Genomic DNA, 23,175 nt, shown 5'->3' with positions numbered 1-23,175 from the left:
CAGAAGAGCTAGACATTTCTCCAAGTAAGTGTAATTTCTTGTATTTGCTAAAATTATGGAACCGTCTTCTTCTCCCAAAAAGAGTAGGAAAGGGAAAGAACTAAACCCTAAAGAGAAGCCCAAAAGATAGAAGAAGGAAGGAAGAGCTTTGACTCAAGATTTGCTAGACCAGTGCCCGACATCCAGTGTGAGGTCTAAAAAGATCAAGAGTGAAGAAGAAGGACTGGAGGATAGATTCGAACATCTGGGAGACATATGGACCGAAATCAGGGGACATGAATTGTTCCTATTTAGTTACAAAAGAAGGGATGCTCCTGAGCCCATAAGTAATCTATGGAAGAAAAACTTAGGGAAACTGGTAGTCCCAAATGTGTTTGTGGATGTTGAACTAATGAAAGCTCTGGTGGATTGTTATAATCCAAGAACCAAAACCATATGCGACTATCGAGGGAATCCTTTGGTGGTGATTAACAAATAGACTATTGATATGGTATTTGATCTAGACTGGGAAGTAGAGGAGAGAATAAATATGCAGAAACTGTCACAAGAATTCTTTAGCTTGGAAAATATCTACAGGACATGGAGATTACCTATCCACCGGCCGAAAGTGGGCGGGTCCTTTGTTCCATTCAGCAAAAATGACAAGGTGCCATTTGATGTCAACCATTTCCATTCGTATTTTAAGTATACATATTATGCTGCAGCCCAAGTATTAGGCTTAGAGGCTCATCCTCTCATGGATATTGGGGTTATGGTTCTGTGTGCTGACTTACAATCGAAAGACCCTAGACCCTTTGATTATGCCACTTGTGTTGCAGATGCCCTAAATCATGGGTTAGAGAAGTTAAAAGGGGACCTTATGAATATCCATTTTTCATTATACTCTTTATTAATGCATATTATTCTTTATTGTGGACAAGAAATCAATTTCTGGTCAGATGATTTCTGCATCAGAGCTTATGATAAGAATGGTTTGAAGAAACCAGTTCAGTTGTGGGTTTCTGCATGGGATCAGAGATTCATGAACAACCAGTACTGGCACTTTCAGGAGTATTTTGTGAAACCCCTTAGTGCGGCCTTTGGGCAACATAGAGATTATACTCTGTCCCCTGAGATTAAGAGATTCCTCAGGCCAAAGGACTTCTCTCCGAAGTCACAGATTGATCACAATTGGGGTGATTGGTATTGCCACAATAATCATACAGAAATCAGGGTATTTGGGTATGAAGGAAAGCCACACATGCTTCCAATTACAGTACCAAACAGGGTGGCTAGCTTGGAGATTGTGAGACAACTATCTACTGTCAGTGCCAAACATCTCACGGATTTCGATAAACAGTCCATTGTTCCAGGTTTATTGGCTTTTTCTGATTTTATTGTTAAAAGTTCAAAAAGTTATCATCTACTTCAAAATAAATTAGACTACTATGGCATGACTCTGGGTGAACCTAGAGAGAACTTTGATCCTGAGGGATATATAAGAGCTGCCAGGGCATCACAAAAGCTAAAGGCTGGAATACATGTGGCTAAAATGCCAGATGACTTGATCAAGAACGTTGAAAGAAAGGAGGCCAGAGTTTTGAGAGAAAGGAGTGAAATGACTTGGGAGGCCTTCAAATGGAAAAGGGCAAGGGGGATGGTGGATGGAGACTTACTTGGAAACCTCCAAGATCCTCTGGAAATAGCCAAAAAGCTACTTCAACATGAAGTAGAAATCATGCATAGAGTGCCCCCACAATTCCTTCATTTTATCAACAATGAGAAGGACAGTCAACCATTGGCTCACATGTCACCAAAATCAACTGCTAGTAGTATCCCTGTTGATTCTCCTAGAGAAGATTATCCTCCTGGTTTTGAAGCAAAGGTGAATATGGACACTGGTGAAATTAACATTAAAGATGTAGTTGACATAAGGATGACAGAGCATGAAGATTTTGTTGCTGACGATGGATTCGCCTCTTTGAGGGAATTTTTTTCATTCTTGTACCAATATAAAGGGGCACATGTGAAACGAAGCATGGCTGGAAGACTAGAAGAAGAACAGATGAAAAGACTACAAGAAGAAATCGATACCCTCATGAAAGATATGACCCCTGAGAAAGGGAGGAGATTACTAAAAGAGGCCGATGTTATCATCTTTTCTGGTTGGGACATAAATTCAGCACTTCTGTTTGATGGATTCTTGAAGAAGCAAGACCTGAATCAACAGGTGTTGCCTCAGGAGATAGACAAATTATTCCTAGGCTCCGGATATGATCCTGATAAAAAGGATCTCCTACAGTGGTTATATCCAAAGGAAAAAAGGCCTATTATTGTGGATATCGAAGAAACCTTTGGACACCTCATGGTTCATCAGGTTGGAAAGACTGACCCTAGGGTCACTGCTAAATTAAACTTGGATGTTGCCAGATTAAATTTGGACCAGACAAAATTTTTAGTCAGGGAAAACATCACCTATAAGGGGTTGTATGAAAAATCTAAAGAGGAGAATCAAAAGTTGCAAGCAAAAATATTGCAACTTGAGACAGGGACTCCCATAAACGAATATACCTCATATCCCGCAAGACGTAGCTTGGATGATGTTTTTGATGCTAGCAGATAAATGCCAACCATTTACTCATGTATTGCACAAAAATGTTAATTTCAACTGGGACTATCAATGTGAGGACGCATTCAATAAGATCAATGCCTATCTCATGCAACTACCCATCCTAATGTCACAAATTATAGGAAAGCCATTTTTACTATATGTATCAACCGTCGAAGTATCATTAGGAGTTTTGCTTGCACAACAAGACAATTGATCCATGAATGAAGACAAAATGCTTTTGATCATTTAAAAGTATATGAGCAAAGAATGTGTCGAAGTTACAATCACAAGGTCAAACCAAGAGCATTTCAAGTTGAAGAACTAGTACTAAATGAAAATCCACGAAACCAGGCAGATCGAGAAAAGAAAGGGAAGTTTGAACCAAATTGGTTGGGTCTGTTTGTGGTCACAGCAGTCTTTCGATCGGGAGCATATCAACTATCAACACAGGACAAAGATCAACTCGAGGAACCCATCAATAGCATGCATCTGAAGAATTTTATGTCTGAAAAATTAAAAAATAGTGAAAAAGCAGGAAAATAAGAAACAGTAAAAAAATTAAAAAAATAAAAAACAGTGAAAAAGCAAAAAAATAAAAAACAATGAAAAAGCAAAAAAATAAAAAACAGTAAAAATACAAAAATACAGAAACAATGACAAAAAAAAATCAAATATGTGTAAAAGTGCAATAAAAACAGATGGAGAAAACCTGGCAAACAGGCGCTATCTATCTGCCAACTCTTCCATCTATCAGTTCCTGCATCCTTCTACTTGCATTTATTTTCCGTCAACATTATTCATATCCATAATAAAGCCTTTGTCCATACACAGGCATCACAGCTGGTTTCTCGTCATGGTTTGGATCATTGGGCATATCATAGTGACTTTTTTGCTAGGCTTGTGGCAAAATCTTGCACCTAGTTGGGGCCAATTTTTTTTATTGTTTTGAGTTTAATCAAACAGGTAAAACAATAGTGAGGCTGCTTCTGTCAAAACGAAAACTGAGACGCATCCAACGTTGAACATGAGATCAAATTATCAACCATCAAAGCTATCACATGTCAGTCTAAGCACGACCCATACTTTTCAATCAATAATTTTTTTTTGCATAATGATTTTAACACTTTGGTTCAACTTTTATATCTTGATTTTCGCTATCATGATTTCTGAGTGACTCTAGGATGTCTTTGACTAGAGGAACAAGGAAGGAACATGATATTTTTCTTGTCTGTTGTCTGTAAATTAATCATTAATATGTGCAAATTTGTCTCATGACATGATCATCGAAGTATCATTGAAGACATTTCCAAATTACATATAGAAATGGTTAGTATTGCCTGTTTTATGCAAGCAACACTCTAGTCATTCTTGTTCAATTATACCTCGATTCTTGTGCTAACTTGCAATATCAAAACCTAGGAAAGTAGTGCTCAGGTCATCATGGTTTAATTATACCATCGATGTTTGCACTCACTTCCCACATTTTAAAATGCTCAATGATGACAAAACGCAATAACCCAATGACTAGTCCGATTGTAGCTTTGCATTTGCATTTGTATTTAGCTTGCATTTTACTCTTGCATGGGATTACAAAAAGATCATCTTATCCATGGCCAAAATCTATTGCAGGAATCATCAATGTCTCATCATAAGTGTATACACAATCAGAACAATGACTCATCTCTCCCCAGATATTATCGACCTAGAGAAAATCTTGTGCTACTCCCTCCAATGTACCAACATCAGCATATCTGAATCTTCCTGCAACCTGATATCAACAAAATGTTAGTTGTTTATCTAGTCAACCTTATCAATTCTATCAATCGATCACATCTGATCTATTCTATCAAGTCTTATACAAGATGTATCTTTCTTGAAACTAGACGTTTTGATCAAGTCTTATACAGGATATGGGCAAGTGCAAGGTAATGAGTCACAAATTCGCGGAAGTCCGCGCATTGGAAAATGCACTCTTATAAACGGGGGCCCGTTTGTGCTTCGGGCTCCCGAGCCGAAAGGTAACGGGGGCTCGTTTTGTTTAAAAACGGGCCCCCGTTTTGTTCTAAAACGGGGGCCCGTTTTTTAGAAACGGGGGCCCGTTTTTAAAAATGGGGGCCCGTTTCTAAAAACGGGCCCCCGTTTTTAAAAATGGGGGCCCGTTTCTAAAAACGGGCCCCCGTTTTGTTTAAAAGCGGGCCCCCGTTTCTAAATGGCATTTTTCCTTTTTTTCCACAATCCGCCCTTGTTTGAAAACGAGGGCCCGTTTTGTATAAGTTGATTCCACAACCCGCCACTTGGCTCGGGATTAGGCCCGGGATAGGCCTGGGATGGCCACACCTGAGACATGGACCTGCAAATTCAAATCTCCATGAATGAAAGCACAAATATGAACTTCAGAAATAGTTTACGCGCCTCTAATTAGAGAATTTTTATACGAAATTAAAACCCATTTAAGATTATACTGTCTAGATTCTAAATATGTAAATTTATTTAAAAATTGATTATATTAACTATTTTTCATTTAATTTATACTAAATCGGGTCCATAAATTTGAAATATTAACTAATTTTGTTAATTTAATAACTTTTTTATTTTAAAGAATTTTGGAAAAAAAATTATGTCATCAATCTACACAAAATTCTTTTGTATTTAAAAAAAAAAAAATCAAAAAATGTTAAGTTTACATCAAATTATGTGGGTCGTACACGTCAAATTTTTAAAAAGATAATTACGGCCATTAAAAAATTAATTAAAAAAAAAATATTAGAAAAAAATACAAAAAAATATGCTCATCAATCTTCAGTGTGTTACAAACCATTTCCCAAAACGGTTTGAGAAAATAATTTTAATTGTGTCAAAAAGTGTGGGTCGTACACATGCATGGTGTGGTCTTGAAACAGGCATTTTTAAAACATAGTTTTCAGAACTCCATTTAAAAAGTTATTTTTTATTATGTGGGTATTAAAATAAATTATATATTTGGAAACTACACTCAGAGGGCTATCTTTTATATTACTGACTTTTTCCAAGATTCAATCTCTAAGTGTTTCAAAATTTAAGCTCAAATGAGACAAAATCTGAAAATCAGGGAAAACACTTCCACTTTTTGGCCAAAAAGTGGACTCATCTTCTTGCACTGACCCATATATCGTTCTTGAAAACAAACGCTTTGATCATCTTTATCTTATACAGGAGGTGTCATTCCTAAAACTAGACTAGCTCTCGATCTCATCAATCTTATCAATTCAATCAAACTTTATCAATCATCGCATCCAAAACCACATCATCGTGATCAAAGAACTCACACTTTCATCAATCAATGTTGCAGAAATCCAATCATTTCTAATCGAGAAATCAATTTCGCAAAGATCCAAACACTCCAAAAGTCAATTATCTCAATTGACCTCCCGAAGGGGCATCATCGTACCACAATTTAGAAATCAATGTCAAGGGCATCCTATCGAACCGATATCATATTAACATCATCAAAATGAAAATATTCTTTGAATCAACGCGTAATCACACCTCGCTTCAAAAAAGGGCAAAATGTATACCCCTAAAAATGGTCTGAAGATAATTAATTAAATAAGCAATTATTTAATTAATCCCCCTTCCCAATTTATTTGAATTCATTAGCAATTTGATTAAATTCTCCCATTCATCTACTTATTAATAATCTAAGGATTTATTTAATAGGTTCATTTCAATAGTCCCCTTTGATTAATTAATATTAATTAATTAATCCACCTCCCATTTAACTCATTCCTTCTAATCCCCTAATTAATTAAAACAAATCAATTTATGAGTTGTTGAAAGTTAATTAGCCTTTTCCTATTATTTAAATTTTTAAATTCAAATTACCCACATGCCTCCTAACTTCTAACCACCTAACCTAACCATCCCTCTTGCCTAACCCTGGGTTTAACTAACCCTATCCTATCTTTCACATCCTAACCACCTTATCCTAACCTCCTATGGTGTGGATATTCTCCCCTTGAGACACACGACACTTATGCCAAATATCTCATCCCTTGGACACTTGCCCTCTTATGAGAAAGGCTCCTTGACACTTGTCACCACAGAGATGACAAGTGTCCCTCCCTCCAACCTCTTCTCCAACCTCCTCCAATTTCACCCTTGATATATTCAAATTCAATCTTGACCATTGATTCCTGCCACCTCACCCCTGGCCTTCAAAATCCTATAAATATCCCCCATTTTGGAGCACAAACAATCCCATCTCATTTTCATCTTATGCATTGTTACTATAAGCAAATCCCATCTCATATCATTGTAGGCATTGTTACTATAGGCATATCCATTTTAGCATATCATTTAAGCATTGTTATTATAGGCAATTACATCTTAGATCTAGCTTAATTTGATCATTTTCTAGCATAATCGTTGAATCATGTAGCTTAATCAATCTCTTTTCTAGCTTAATTGCATCATCATCATAGCTTAATCATGCATATTGTTGGCTTAATTAGACTCTTGGATCAATCTAGCATAATCAATCTCATCTAGCTTGCATATCATATCATTTCAAATCCTCCGTCTAGGTGTAGTCAACTCACTGGGATTTCTTATCCAAATCTGAGAGCAAATCCATACTCGCATCTCTTAGATGGCAGTAGGTTGCTTTGTGATGGTTTATCTTTCATTTTATTTCAATTTGATAACCATGTTTGTAATGATCTATTGAGTGTTTATGTTGCAGCTGCAGGTACCCTACTTCACACACGACACAAACAATTACAATGATCATATTTGTCATTCTTTATTACTTTTAATGAGTGTGGCTAGACAAATCCCTCTCAAACTTTGATCTACTTCTATGATTATGGTTGACTGCTTCAAAACCACTCTAGATCCCTTTGCTTGTGTAGCAATTTACACTCCCTTATATCTTTCCAGCTCTAATACTTGTTGTAGGAAAATAGAAAAAGGTTAAATAATAGAGAAAAAATGTAAGATTTATATTGATAAAAACAAACTATTATAGACTTTCCACTTGAGATTTAGCTGTTACATTTTGACTTGACAACTTTCATTAGACACACTACTTCTCATCAGTAGCTCTATAGAGTTGGACTATCAAGAAAGTGAGTAGCCATACAAGCTCAATAACAATATAAAAAAACTAAACTGCTATGAATGAGTCTATAGAGCATGGGCAACACATGGGTTACTGGCAACTAATAAATTTGTTGATAAGACCAAGCCTAGAAAAGTGAGGAGAGGTGACAAGGATAGGCTAAATCATTATGTCTTCATGTATTAACAGTTGCATTCATGTTTGTTGTAGGATGAGCATGTGAATGCATTAGTGTGGTGGTTGGGATCTTACAATTTCCAACAAAGTTGTTTGCAAATGAGCTAAATAATGAGCACACTATGTCACTAGGGGGTAAAGAGTAAATACATAAATAATGTTTGAATATTTTTTTTTGTGGGTTGATACAATTATTGTAGCATGTATTTTACACATATCATATATTGTAGCTTTTTGATTGTTTTGGGCAAATCTAAACAATAGAATTGGAAAGTGTGCATGGGGAAAAATCTATAAACTTGGGAGTGGCCTCTTAGCCAAATTCATATATTAAAAAAAACCCATTAGATCGTTTATGGAGCTTTCTTAAGGGAAACCCCTAAATAGCCACCCAAAAAATCTCTTTCTTTCTTATATTGCAAATAAGAAGAGTGCATTTTCTTCTTCCTTATATTTGATGGCATCCTATTCATTTTCTTCACATCGTTGTCATAAATATTTAGTTCTTGATAATAGAATCATTTATCTACTTGTATAGTAATGATATTTTTGTTTATTGGTATTTCATCATTCTTCTATTTTTATCTTGTTGTGCATGTAAATGACATTTTTTGTGGATATAACTATGTTTCCAGTTTTCTTCTTGTATAGAACTATGATAGAGAGATCCACTAGTTTGGTCTAATTTCCACATTTATTTTTATATATGCTTCAATATCAAAAATATTATTTAAGCTTATCTATTCTTAAAGTTATTTTAAGTAGTTTATTCTCCTTAAACATTTACTTTAATTTTATTAAATACATTTTATGTTTAAAATAAAATCATTAGAAATCAACACAATTTTAAATAGTTGACTAGTTTAAACAAAAACATTTTGTTGGTTATCTTTGGTGTGATAATTGTGATTATTTTAAAAGAAAGCTAGTCTTTCTTTCAGAAAGTTAAATTTTCATTTATGATATTTCCAACACCCTCCCTACAGCTAAGCATCCCCTAGACTATCAAATGAGTAGACCACTACCCCTTTTGAGACCTCAAGCACTTCTCGTCCTCTAACTCCTAAATGGAGCCATGTTAAGGAACCTATATTTCCTTTATGTGTTTTGATGATCCCATCACATATAACTTCCATCGAATATTAGATGGTTGATTGCATTGGCCTCAAAAATAGTAATAACAATAGTACCTTCTCCATTCCATCCTAAATAGAACACGCGGATATAGAGTCCTATCCTTCGACACCTCAAAGTTTTTTCTTTCAAATGAGAGAAAATAATACTTTTTAAAGTGGATTTCTCTCCTCCTAAATACTTCAAGAAACTTGAGCTCTTAAACTAGCTAGGTACTCTTATATATACTCTACAATTCTAGGAGGGTCATCTCTTAAGATTTTCACTTCGTTAAACACTCTCATGATGGAGTCACACTCAAACCAGCTTTGATACCATGATAATATTATGAAAAATAACAACAATAATATCATTTAATAACATATATTATTTTTATAAAAAATATTATATATTTTTTAAAAATTACATTTTGTATAATCTTAAAACATAATCTTAATTCCTACAAACTTCACTCTAAACTTGACAATTAACTGAAACTAACACTTAATATTTAAATTGAACATCTCTAAAACCCTTAATCTAAGAAACCTCCTAAACTGCAAGAATTTCCTTTTTAGGACAAACTACTTGTTGCCACACAGTCTAACAAGTGAGCAAGATTTTTCTCAAGACAAAAAAAACCTAAGCGAATTAAGTTAGCATGAATTGAGCAACTGAAAAAGCCACTGCCTTCAAACACACTCGAAGACAATTTGAAATTGCAATGTGTCTAGACATAAACATGGCAACTTGAACAAGATTAAACGTCTATTCTTCAAATTCCTTCATTGGACAATACAAGTTTTAAGTCTTAAAAACAACAAATGAGGGCATTCAACTTCCCCAAAATTACTAAATCCTCTAACACGTAGGGACAAAATAGAGTTTCTCCATGCCTTTTTGCCTTCTCTTCTAGTGCCATGTCAGGATGTACATTTATAGTAGTTATTAATTAACTCAAATTTATGTTATATTTTGAATTTCAATTAGTTAATAAATATGATTAAATATGCATTCTAAATATTGGAGAGAGAATAGATTAAAAAATATTATCAGATTTACATTATTCTATGTATTCCATTCTTAATTTTTTAGAGTTACATTAAATTATTCTATTTTATTTAAATTTTATAAAGTACTAGATAGATTAAATGTTAGAATTTTTTAGTTGGAAGAATTTAGATTGTTAAACAATATCAATATATCTTTTATTTTTATTGTTGATTGTGTACTAAATCTAACTGCATACTGAATTTGTTGAAAACATCATATAATTTCTTTTAGTCAAGAGAGACGGGACAAGGTAAATGACTCAAACTCTTTCCTACATTGAAATCAAGTTTATAAACATGGTTGTATGGATGTCAAAGACTCCTCAATCCAATTTAAATATTTGATATTGAAATGTATTGCTAAGACTTTAATTAAAGATGTATCATGGAAGATCCTTCTCAACCACCAAATTATCTCGACTACAACTAGAGGTCATTAAGACGAGATTAACAATTATAAAAAAAGACTCTTTATGTAAAATTATTTTAGTTCAAATTTAACTATAATAATATAGTAAAATATTTATAAGAGATTCATCACATATAAGCTTGGGATATCAGCACTCTCATGAAGAATATACTTTCATACTCCTATTTGGTGGAATTGGTTGGTGCAACTCAATGACCTACCCTTAACAATGTCTCCTACCATGGAATGCAAATTTCATTTAATGGATTGTCCCCTTTAGAAATTATGGCACCCTATTAGGCTTGTATGAAAATTGTGCCACTCAATTTTGTTCTCTTTCACTTAGTAATGGTGACTAGCAAATTATCAAGGATATTATTAACCTTGAGAATGGTGATAATTAGAATATCCACAACCTTGTAGACTAACTAGTGTGCAATACCTCTAGTCCATGTGAATGTCTACCATTTGCAATCAAGAAGATGCAGTAGTATTTCATTAAAGAACCCATAACTAAAATAATATCTTACAATTGTCAACTAGATGACCATTAAGAAATTTTTGGATAACTTGATTTTTTAAATTGCTCTATAAATAGAATACAATTTATTTAATCCAATTTAAAAAAATATAATTTCATTTTACCATTGATTTCATACAAAACATTCAAGACAATCTACATAATATACATTGTCAATATAATATTTAAAATAAAGGAATGTCATTTGAACATCATTTCTTACAAAAATAAATAATTAAATAAAAATTCAATTTATAACTCATATTATGTAGACGAGTTAGTTTCAATCCTACCACTTCCAATCCAACATCTATGTAGTTGAATAATGTAATGGCAGTCACATTGTACTTTATAGGACAATAAAACATAGGCCCTCTAAAAGAACCATCATTTGAGTCAAATATGTTTCAATTAAATTGCATTTTCATTCGATTAATAGTAAAATAGTCATAATTCAATTCTAATTTTAACATTTTTTTAACTTTTAATTTTTAACAATTTTAAATCTTAAATTCAAACTTTTTAAATATTAAATATGTCGATCAAAATACAACACACGGACCATAGAATAGAGTGATAACTTCAGTACGATAATAATAACATATGGACATTGTCATAATTGTAATGTAAGCATTCGAAAAGGGTAAAGCAATGCAAGGAATGATGAAACAGAAATAGCTGTAATTGAGCGTACCTTCAACCTTCAATGAGGATTGGAACTGTTTAGCAGCTTGACATTAAAACAGCAACAACAATTGCAATTCTCCTTCCATCCTTCATCAACTTCCAATTTCTTAACAAAGGATGCTGCCCTCCTTATCTTTATATACCAAAATTTGATGGATCGATAATTGTATGAATAGGATTAGTAAGAAAATATAGAAAGACTATATATTTGTTGTATATGTTTGTTGTAATTAGTAAGAGAAAAATATAACAAGGACTAAAGATTCGTTTAAACAACAAAGATATTACTTTTACTTCTATCAAATGACATAAAATAGTATTTTTTGAAGGTATCCATTTTCTCCTAAATTCTTCAACACACTTAAGCTTCTATACTAGCTAGCCACTCCTATGTTACTCACTCTACAATAATTTTTATTTATTATTGTAAGAAGAACATCTCTTAAATGCTCTCATTTCACTGGACACTTCCATGGAGTCAAACACTAACCAACTTTGATGCTACGATAAGATTACAAAAATAGCAACAAAAAGATCATAGAACAAATATATTATTCAAAATAAAAATTATTAAAAATTTAATTAAAGAATATTACATTTTGTATATAGCCTTAAAAGATACAACATTGATTCCTACGAACTAGAATCTATACTTCGACAATTAATGAAACTAATTTTACACTTCAAGTTGAACACCTCTGAAACTCTTGATCTAAGAAAAACTCCTAGTCTGGAGGACTTTACTTTTTAAGACAAACCATTCACCACCACAAACTAAACAGGTCAGCAAGATTATTCTCAAGACCAAAAAGAAAACTAATCAAATTCAACGATCATGAATTGATCAACTTTAGAAAAAAAAAAACTTTCAATGGACAAGCGAATCAACTTCATCAAACATGCCAAAATTGTCTATTCCTGTGAATGCAAAGAATTGGTTAAACATGTCATCTGGAGTTGCAAACATTTGGAATATTATGACGCACCAGATTTCACAACGCAGTGATGCATGTGACTTGCATACCTACGACTATGAGTTTTTCAATCGCGGTCTCTTATCTAATTGCTGTGCTTGGCATAAAAAGACTGCATTATGGAAATTGCATGCAAGAAAACATAGGGAAAAAGTATGAAATTGAAACGCGTTGGGCCTTACACTAGAAATTGGATGGAAATTTGGAATGACAAGTCACTGAAGGCCAAAAGCAAACAGTTTCAGATGTGATTAGATGGGAAAGTGGCTGGAAATTTGGAAAAGCGGGCCAGTAAAGGCCAAAAGCCAGAGAGTACGAAAAATAATAAAATGAGAAATTGAATGGAAATTCAAAATGGCGGGCCAATGAAAATCAAATTGAAATTTTAGAATTATAAATTTGGTTTTTTTGGGGGGTGATTTTAATCTTTAAATTTGAAAATGCATAAACAATCAGATAATAAAAAATTAAGCATGCAAAATGTGGGGTTCACCAAATTATAGAGCTGTAATCTGGAAATAGGATTTTACCTAATAGAATAAGACCACTAATGAACCAAATTAACCTTTACATTGAAAGAGGGGTGAATCCAATGGATCTAGCCTCAATCCAACTAAAAAAGGGTTGAGAACTCTGATTAGATTCAGTGGTAGGGTTTTGACTCCCTCGTTCTAAGTTCAAGGTTGTATTCCCAAATGTTCAGCCTATTTTTTGGGGGATTATGAGAAGTCACAAAAGCATGTCACTTGATACACAATGTTGTTGGCATAATGTAAAAATGTGATCTTAGATGGGCTTTTATAAAATATTATTCATTTGAAACACTTGAAAAGATGAAAAGTGAATATCCACTGATTTAGTTCGAGGTTTGTGTTTTTGATATATTATTTTAATATAAACTTGTATGTTTTTATGTGATATTTTAATTAGATTTGAGTTTTTAATTTATTTTTATGTAATATTTTATTTTGTTGTTTTCTTTGGAGGTTTTTGGGGTAGTTATGTAATAAACTTCCTTGGATTTTTATTCTCATGGTTTTAATAACAATTGTTGTTGTAACGAAATCTTTAAGTAACTTTTTCAGTCTCTAGCTTTATTTAAATTTATTTTTGTCAATTATTTTTTTTTATAATAGACTACATACTTAAATAATTTACAAGTTTACTCTAATGTACCAATTATTTCTACTAGACTAAGTGAGCCAACTCAAATTTAAATTTAAAGGTTGAAAACATATTTACTTAAAGATAATGATTTATACAAATAAATTCATTTGCATAGCATAGTTATTTTGACTACTATTTTTTCTTACATTATTTCTTCTTAATTTTGTACAACTTATGATAGTTAAGTCCATTGAATCTGCCTTGTCTAAATATTTGAATATGATGAAGAGGAAGCACACAAATTTGTTGTTTAGTTTGTAAGAACAATTATCTAATCTAGTTTGTTGAAGGTCAATGTCTAATATTTGATAACTAGAATAAATAGTGAGGTGTTGAAAGAAATATATGAATTTTATCTAATAAGAAACATGTGGACAACTAAGAGGATAGGTTAGGTAAAAAAAATTAATTGAAAATCATATTTAAAACTTATATGGATGCATATTACAAAGTTATGAACATATGAACTCAAGTCTATGGGAAACTGAAATGTTGTTTATAAACATATGCACTTGATTGCACACTAAATGAAAACTATTTGTTTTTTAAATATAAGAAAAAAATGTCTTGCTTTCCAAAGATTTAAGAAAAAATATAGATGATAAGAAAATCCTTAACAAGCATAGAAATTTAGTGTTGTACATGTCTCAAATTTGTAGTTTAGAAGTGTAGATGTAGTGGCTAAAAATATCATATTTGATTACAATTTTTAAATTGGTAAACTATGAATTTACATTTCAAATATTATATATCTTTATTGTGTTGGTCATTCAAACCAAACACCACAATCCTAGAAAGTGCATTAGAGAATTGAAACATGGAGATTAGGTTAGTTACATTAACAAGGCAACACACATGATCAAATTGAGGGCAATAATGAGTCAAATGACAAGAGTTAGTAGCTCTCCTACACTTTTTGTCTCTTTAGAACCAAAGAGTTTATTTGCATGAATCTCATAAAAATATTTATTCACAAAAATAAAAACAAATGAATTCATTCAATTTATCCACACCCTACGTATAAGAATGTATTCAAATATTTTATGACTTAAAATTTCATATTATAGATTATTGATATTATATGTACACATGCTACTATGCCCTTAAAGAAGAAACAAACATAGTTGATTTCTAACTCTTAAAATATAATAGTGCAACTTCCAAATCTAAATAATCTTAATAGCATAACACATAGATCTATTAACAATTAAAGAACAAAAAGAAGAAAACAAGAAGAACAAGATAAAAGACACTAAGACGTAATATAAATTAATAAAAATTCCTTAATAGGTGATAAAACAAATTTGTACAATTTATTAGATTATATGTGTAAATGAAAAAATACCAAACTATTTTCTCATCGAAAAACAATTTAAGTGGTTAATCCATTAATTTTAACCATTTAAGATAAAATATAAGTGGACTCATTTTGCTCAAAGATCTTGAAGTTCAAACTAGAAGAGATGAAATTTATAAAAAATCATTTGTCAAAAATTACATGTACATGTGCTAAAAAACTATGACTTTTTATAATCAAGTCTATGCAAAGTAAATAACTTTCTTAAAATCGTATAAGTAGCATGATTTTATTTTGAAAACCTCCTAAAGTTTGGAAGTATAGGTTACTGAAAAATATTTTACTATATTTACGTTACTAAATTATAAAAGGAAATATAAATTTATAAGGTGTTATGAAATATTATATAAAATAATAGCTTTTATGTCAAATATTCATGCATTTGATTATACATTAAATGAATTTTTTTACCCTTCTAAAGGACAAGGTAAACCTATGTTGGGTGTTAGACATAAAAGGGAAATTATATAAAAAAGATATACAAATCCTTAAAAATCATAATGGTCTAATATATAATAAGAAAAATAATGAATCCCTTCTCATTATAGCATACATAGAATAGATGATATATCAATATCAAAATGAAAATTCAGTACACCACTAGCATGAAAATGTAGTATTAGGGAGGTCTCAAAGTTTGGATGTGCATGGATGGTGACTAAAAATATCACATTTGATAATTTTTAAAATAATTAAATTATGAAATTAGACTTTAAATATATTATAGGGCTTAATAATGTCGGTGATCCAGATTGAACCCCACAATCCTAAAACTATATACTTGAGAATTTAAAAATTTGGATTTTTGGTTAGTTTGTATTAACAAGGATCAAATTGTAGGTAATTATGAGCCAACTAGCGAGAGTGGGTAGTTCTACTAGAATTTAGGCTCTATACGACCAAGGAGAGTATTTCCAAAGATTTCTTACAACAATCCTATGATTTTATTAACCAAATATTTCAATATAGATAGAAACAAACATATAGTACTATGATAAATTGATTGCTCTTAAAGTTAGAAGTAGATTCACTTTACCTTTATTTCACCTTAATTATGTGCAAAGACCGTGATAGTTCTTAGGTTGATTCCATGGATCTAAGGCATTTTAACATGTGTGGATCTACTTTATAAATCATAAATCTAATTTTACTAGTTGTGCACTTTTACTTCACAATCTATTGAATTCTCTATTATCAATATACTTTAAGGGCTCATAGTATATTAGAATAATTTTAGAGGTTCTTTGTATTGCTAAGGGACACATTCCCCTACATTAATTTCTAGATAGAATTAATTTATTATTGTGCTATTGTGCTAGGGATCAACAACAAGAAAGTAAGCACATAGATATCTTAGATGATTATCTTGAAATGAATATTGTTCTTTCTAGTGCACTAATCAAATTATTCTAATATATGCTCAATGAACACACTATGAATTGGAAAGATGTAGAAGGGAGACTATGGATAGAACATAAGTGAATGATTTTATATACAAGTGCAAATCAATAAATCACATAAACATATTTTTAATCCACTTATATCGAAGTTAGTGAAATGAACAAGAATTAGCCAAATTTTTGAGTCACAATTTTGCAATTTTTTTAGTCAAAACCATAATCATAGGATCAATCTAGCACTCATAAATAGTACCCATGGTCCATTTAGTAGGTCAACCATGTTCAACTATCAAGGTCATCATGGATATATCACTAGTCAAGTCATGAAATAGACAACCATATTGTTAGCCAATTGCATCAAAATATACTATGATTTGTTAATTTGCTAGTTTGGAACATCCCAAATTATTGTTATAATTAGCTAGTAGAAAAATTACATGTAAATGTTCTGTTTATGAATTTATTGGTTCAATAATATCAACAATCTCATTATTTTCTTTTAAAAATGGGCATGTGTATTAAAATGGGGGACCAAAATTGTTAAAAGTGGAAACCTTTTTCCTGAAGTCATTTAAAAACAACCTTTAACAAGATATTCAAGATTATAATGTAGACACCTAGAGAAGAACTGGTTATTGATATATACAAAAGTAAAGGTTTACCCAGTGTTGGTGGAACTAATACCAGTGTTGACAATATGTATTCCTTCAATGCCTAAAATTCTTCTTGACATTGATCTATCCATTTGAAATTTATACCTTTCTTGAGAAGGTGTTGAAATGGTTGACACTTTTCTGCCAATTGTGCTATGAAGCATCTAATGGATTGCAACCTTCCTTGCAAGCTTCTAAGTTGTTTTAGTGTAGATGGTCGTGGCATTTCTAATATAGCTTTGAATTTTGCAAGATCTACCCGAATTCCTCTATTGGATATAATGAATCCCAAGATTTTAACAGATATCACGCCGAACACACAATTTTTTAGGTTGAGCCAAACATTGTATTCTTCCAGCTTGTCAAAGATTTTGGCAAGAACATCAATCTGATCATCCACTCCTAGCAGATTTCCCTAATGAATTTGTGTTCACCATAATAGCCTCAATACCCTGGAAGCTATATATTGAAGGTTCTTACACCAATCATGGCGCATCTGTCGGTATCCTATTGGTCACCTCTCAAGGTGACTCAATTCCTAAATCTTAAAGAATAAGTTTTCCATGAACAAAAAACATAACTGAATACGAAACTCTCATCATAGGACTTCATACTGCAATCTGATGAAAAATAACAGACCTAAATGTCTATGGAGACTCACAACTCATTGTTAATCAAGTCAATGATGACGATAATACCAAGGATGACAAATTGATTCCCTATAAGCAAAGGAGTGAAGAACTCAAACAACACTTCAATCATATCACCTTTGAGTAAATTCCTAGACAAGAAAATAAATCAGCATATGCTATGGTAACTTTAGGATCCCTTTTGGATATGCCAAACAATGAAACTCAATTCAAGTTCATAGTGGAATAGCTAATAGTACCAACATATGAGATCCCTTCTTCTGAGTATGTATGCATGATAGTAGGCCCAGAATCACCATGGTACAATGAAATATATGCATATTTGCATGACCAATATATGTCTCCTGACCTATCTAGAAATCAAAGGAAAACTCTCATACGTGAAGCATCTAGACATGTTATCATTGTTGATACTCTGTACAGAAAAGGCTTTGATGGGACCCTTCTTCGATGTCTAGATGTCAAAGAAGCACAGTTAGCTTTACAAGAAGTGCATGATGGAATCCATGGGGCACATTCCAGTGGTTCTATGTTGGCAAAGAAATTATAGAGAATTGGATATTGTTGGCCAACCATGGAAAAGGATGCTTATAAATATGTATAGAAGTGCAGACAATGTCAGATACACAGAGATTTGATCCATGCACCCGCTTAGGATCTTCAACCTATCACATCATCATGGCCATTCTCACAATGGGGACTAGATCTTGTGGGCAAGATAAATCCCACATCCTCAAATGGACATAAATTCATCCCAACAGCTATCGAATATTTTACCAAGTGGGTGGAGGCAATCCCTCTAACCTATAACACTGGAAAGCAGATTGAAAAATTCCTACTTAATTATATTATCTACCAATTTGGAGTCCCAATGTGAAAAGTAACCAATAATGGGTGTCCATTCAGAAACTAGGAGGTACGTGAACTATGTGACAAATTCCAAATTCAAAATCAATTTGCAACTCCATATTATCCCGAAAGTAATGTTCAAGTAGATGCAACTAATAAAACAATATTAAAAATTTTAAAGAAAGTTGTCAATGAAGCAGGAAGAGACTGACACCTCCAGTTAAGTCCTTCACTCTGGGCTTACAGAACAGGTGTGTGCACAACCACAAGTGCCACCCCATACTCGTTGGTCTATGGTATTGAAGCTATTTTACCTATTTAGATAGAATTATTGTCTCTCAAAGTTTCTCTAAAAGGCATCATATCAGAAGAAGACTACAAAGTTGCCAGGCTACAAGAGATAGAAATGCTTGATGAGAAAAGGCAAAGTGCACTAAATCACCTACAAGGCTATCAAAACAAACTAAAACGAACTTATAACAAAAGGGTAAGGCCAAGACACTTTGAGGTGGGAGATTGGGTCCTCAAGAAAAATAAAAAGAACCTAGCAGAACGTGAAAAGCCAAGAAAATTTGAACCTAACTGGTTGGGTCCTTTCATAGTAACACGGTGTAGCGTCGTAAATTGTACACCCTTGCTAGGGTGGTACAATTCTACGCTTAGTTTAGCACCCACCTTAGTGTGTTTGCATCTTGCATTGTAATTTCTCTTTAGGCATTTAATTAATTAATTTAATTAAATCTAAAAACATATTTTATCACTTCATACATCATAAAATTGGGCCCTTTACCCTAAATGTGCCCCTTTTTATTTTATACCTCCAATAAATCATTAAATCATAAACCCTAATTATGTCTTATTTTGACCTTTAAGGCCCAATTTTGCATATCAAAACAACTCAGAATCAATTGTAACTTTGGGATTCACTCTAATATCATCATATCTAACGGCCCTGAAAATTTGGTCGGTCCATGTGCAAGTGCTAGCAAGCATAAAGGATCCTTCTATGTAGTGAAAGAAAAACTTATGTGGAGTTTTCAACAACATTGAACAACATTCATCAAGCATTCATCAAGTATTTGGCAAGCATTCATCATCAATTAGGAGCCTTGAAGACATTGAAGAATAATAGGAGATCATCGATTGACGATTGGCGTGTACCCCTCCCTTAGGGGTTGGGTATGATTTCATGTTGTTTTCATGTCTTTGCATGAGCTTCATTGCATCAAATTACATCTTTACATTCATGTTTTAGATCACTTCGCATCATTGATTTAGACCACTTACTTTGTCAATTACAAGCATTTTGGGTTTACTCTTTAGGATTGCTCTAGATTGTTTGCATTCATTCTAGGGTCTTGCACACACACACAAGATTCCTGCACACACTATTTTACTATACAAATCGGCTATTTATTGAGGTGGAAATCAACAAAAGAGGGGTTTGACTAAGTCAAAACCCTATATAGCCACCCAAAACCCTATTTTCATAAGAATGTATGCTCAAATCCTTGTGAGTGTTATTCATATAGTATATTGCAAATCATATAAGAGGAACCACCTTCCATAATTCTCCTATGCATTTATTAAAGTTATGCTCCTTTAAAATTTATTAGTCGTTGCAAGTATTCTTAATATAGTGATAAAAAAAGTTGAAATTATTATTTGAGGAAGTGATAGCGAACCTCTTCATCTATCAAGCTTTGTTTTTGTCAAGTTTAATCATTATATCAATCTGACTTTGAATTTGCACAACCTCCACCTTATGCGAGTTGTTCGATCGAACCATGATGCTTACTACCAATTTTCACTTGAGATGGCATGTTGTTTGATGGTATTCATGTCCTAAGGTCTTACATTTGACAATGTGTTAATAGATATCAAAGACATTTAATGACAAGTTCTCATGTTTATTACAATCGTATAAGGCTAATCCTACAATATTATCTCACTTATCATTATCATATAATTTTAAAATGATAATCATTTAAGTCCTAAGGGTAACTTTAATTGAAATAAAATAGATCAAACCCACTTGTATAGATTTTTTGAGAATATCATTTTATAACTATATAGCTACTGATGTTATATATATATACAAAGTTAAAATTAAAAAAACATATATTTTTGAAATAAAAAAACATATATTTTTGAAATAAAAAAACATATATTCAAGTTTGACACCTTGTACATAACAAAAATACTTTTTTTAATACAAGTTATGAAAAATATTACAACCAACACCACACATTTTTTTCACTAAAGCAAACAACCTCAAACATATTAAAGGATAGAGAAAACTCAAATTGCTCAAAAGCCTACAGCGACGAATGCATTTTAAAAAGGATATAAAAAGAAGACCTCTTACACTTATCATCCACACAAAACTATAAGTTAAAAATCAAATTGATCTCTAAATATTAACAATAAATCTTATTGCAATAAAATAATATAAACATTTATAATACAAATATTAAGTATATATATCTTAAAATGTTTTTCTAATTTAATTAAAAAATTGTATAATTATAATAATAAAATTAATCTCGAAATTAATTGTTAATTATTATTTTAGGATTGTTATTTTAATTATGTTTATGTAATATTAATTATAATTAATTTTAATAAAATAAATATTATTAATTGTAAATTTGAAAAGACATTTTTAATGATTGAATGAAAAAAAAAATGTAATTAAACGTTATTAAATTATTTTGAATATATAAAAATAATTTTCAAATAATTTAAAAAATAGAATGATTTAAAAAATTATATATAATTATAATTATAAAAAATACATACAATAATTAATTTTATTTTCAATAAAAAAATTTGTATTTGTTTTTTCATATAATTTCATTTAAATTGAGTGACTCAAATCTCTATAATTCACTTCAATAATTATATTAAAAAAATTACATATAAAATTTATATATCTATATAGAAAAATCACTTTATTTGAAATGTTGAAAATAATAATAAAAAAAACTATTAAAAAAGATTTCTTTAAATATAAACCTAAAAACTATCATTCCTAAAGTTTCTATAATACCAAATTTTTTAAACCAATCATAAATAATTTCTACAATATATTAAATTCAAAAATATAAATCTGAATTTCATGAATATTAAGTTTATTTTGAAAAAAAATAATAATTACTTTATTGATAGAAAATAATTGATTAAATATACTTCACAAGGAATTGATAAAAAAAAAATCACTAAAACAAACAACCTCAAATAAAATAGGAAGAAAGGAATATTAAAAAAATAAAGAGGTACACTTACGAGACAACACTAAACTATTTGGATACTGAACCAATTTTGATCTCTAAAAAATAAGGGGAAAAAAATTAAAGGCAAAAGATCATTGTAAGTTTCCCTAACTTACCTTTTACACCAAAATGGTATATTCCTGGTGAATAAATAAATCAGTACTGCATAGAGGTGCAGCAGTTGTAGAAGTTGATATTGATAAGGAACCTGTAAAGAACCATCGACAATTTCAGTATAAAAGATTTCTAAACTTCATCAGATCAAAAGAACATTCCATCATCTATGCTTTCCAGTTATTTGTGAATAGCTTTAGTCATTGTATTTCCTGCTAAAATCGAACATTCATAACTCAAATCTGCTATAGAAGTAGAACCACATGAATCAGATCACATTTGCATATTTTGATCTTGTCCTTATTACATGATATCTTAAATTGAATGTCAAAAATTTCCAGTCATACAAGACAATACGACCTCTATACAGATTTTTCCCTAGGCAAAGATACGACACTTGAATGAAGAACAAATAAGGCAAGACTCGCTATGAATGCACGCATGATCGAATGCTTTGAAAATTCCTTTAACAATACCAGCATTTGCACTCCAACAAGGTATAATGGTTATGCTGTAATATAGTTTAGGTAATTTATGAAGAGGGTTGATGAAATTGTACAAAATAAAGTTATTTTGTTAGGAATAATTGATTATAATATAAGTAAATCGCATTGATGATATAAAGAATATTTTGTTAAAAAAAATAATTCTTTTCTTTATATATAAACACAATAAATCCACTAACATAAAATATTAAACTACATTAAAATGAGAATGTATTAAAAGATTAACTTCCAACATTTATAATACAAACAATTCCAACCACAATAAATGGGTAAAAGAGTCATACCCATTAAAGTGGATTTAATGAAAAATAAGTAAAGCAGAGAGACCCACACAAAAAAATAAAGAATTTGGCACTAAAAGAATAACTATCATTTGCAGTCATAGGAAGTGCAAGGATAAGCAGATAGGTATATAGGAGAAGACATTGAATAAATTTAACATTACAATAGATAGTGTCAATTAATCTTGTATGCTGTTGGATAAGGATGTACTTTGTATACCTGTACTGTCTAGGTATAATTTCAGATTTTTGGTATTGTATTCTTTATTTAATCAACAATGGGAGAACTTTAATTGATGTAAA

At 31.5% G+C, this 23,175-nt stretch overlaps 1 protein-coding gene across 7 annotated transcripts in view; it reads right to left on the bottom strand.

The window, feature by feature from the left end:
• Window positions 1-23,175, bottom strand: part of LOC131073782 (uncharacterized) — a 69,742-nt gene that overhangs the window by 28,948 nt on the left and 17,619 nt on the right. For 3 of the 7 annotated variants that reach the window (XM_059217068.1, XM_059217059.1, XM_059217066.1), the window contains 2 exons: window positions 22,088-22,179; window positions 11,654-11,779 (listed from right to left, as the gene is read on the bottom strand). The exons of 1 other annotated variant lie outside the window; for it this stretch is intronic. The gene's annotated coding sequence lies outside the window, so the exon portion shown is untranslated. The remainder of the gene's footprint in view (window positions 1-11,653; window positions 11,780-22,087; window positions 22,180-23,175) is intronic. 3 more of the 7 variants (XM_059217064.1, XM_059217063.1, XM_059217065.1) reach the window with 1 other exon arrangement.

The sequence above is a fragment of the Cryptomeria japonica genome, chromosome 1 (assembly GCF_030272615.1).
Source record: "Cryptomeria japonica chromosome 1, Sugi_1.0, whole genome shotgun sequence".
Taxonomy (NCBI): Eukaryota; Viridiplantae; Streptophyta; class Pinopsida; order Cupressales; family Cupressaceae; genus Cryptomeria; species Cryptomeria japonica.
The sequence above is the reverse complement of the archived record's forward strand: the minus strand, read 5'-3'. Positions and strand labels throughout refer to the sequence as shown.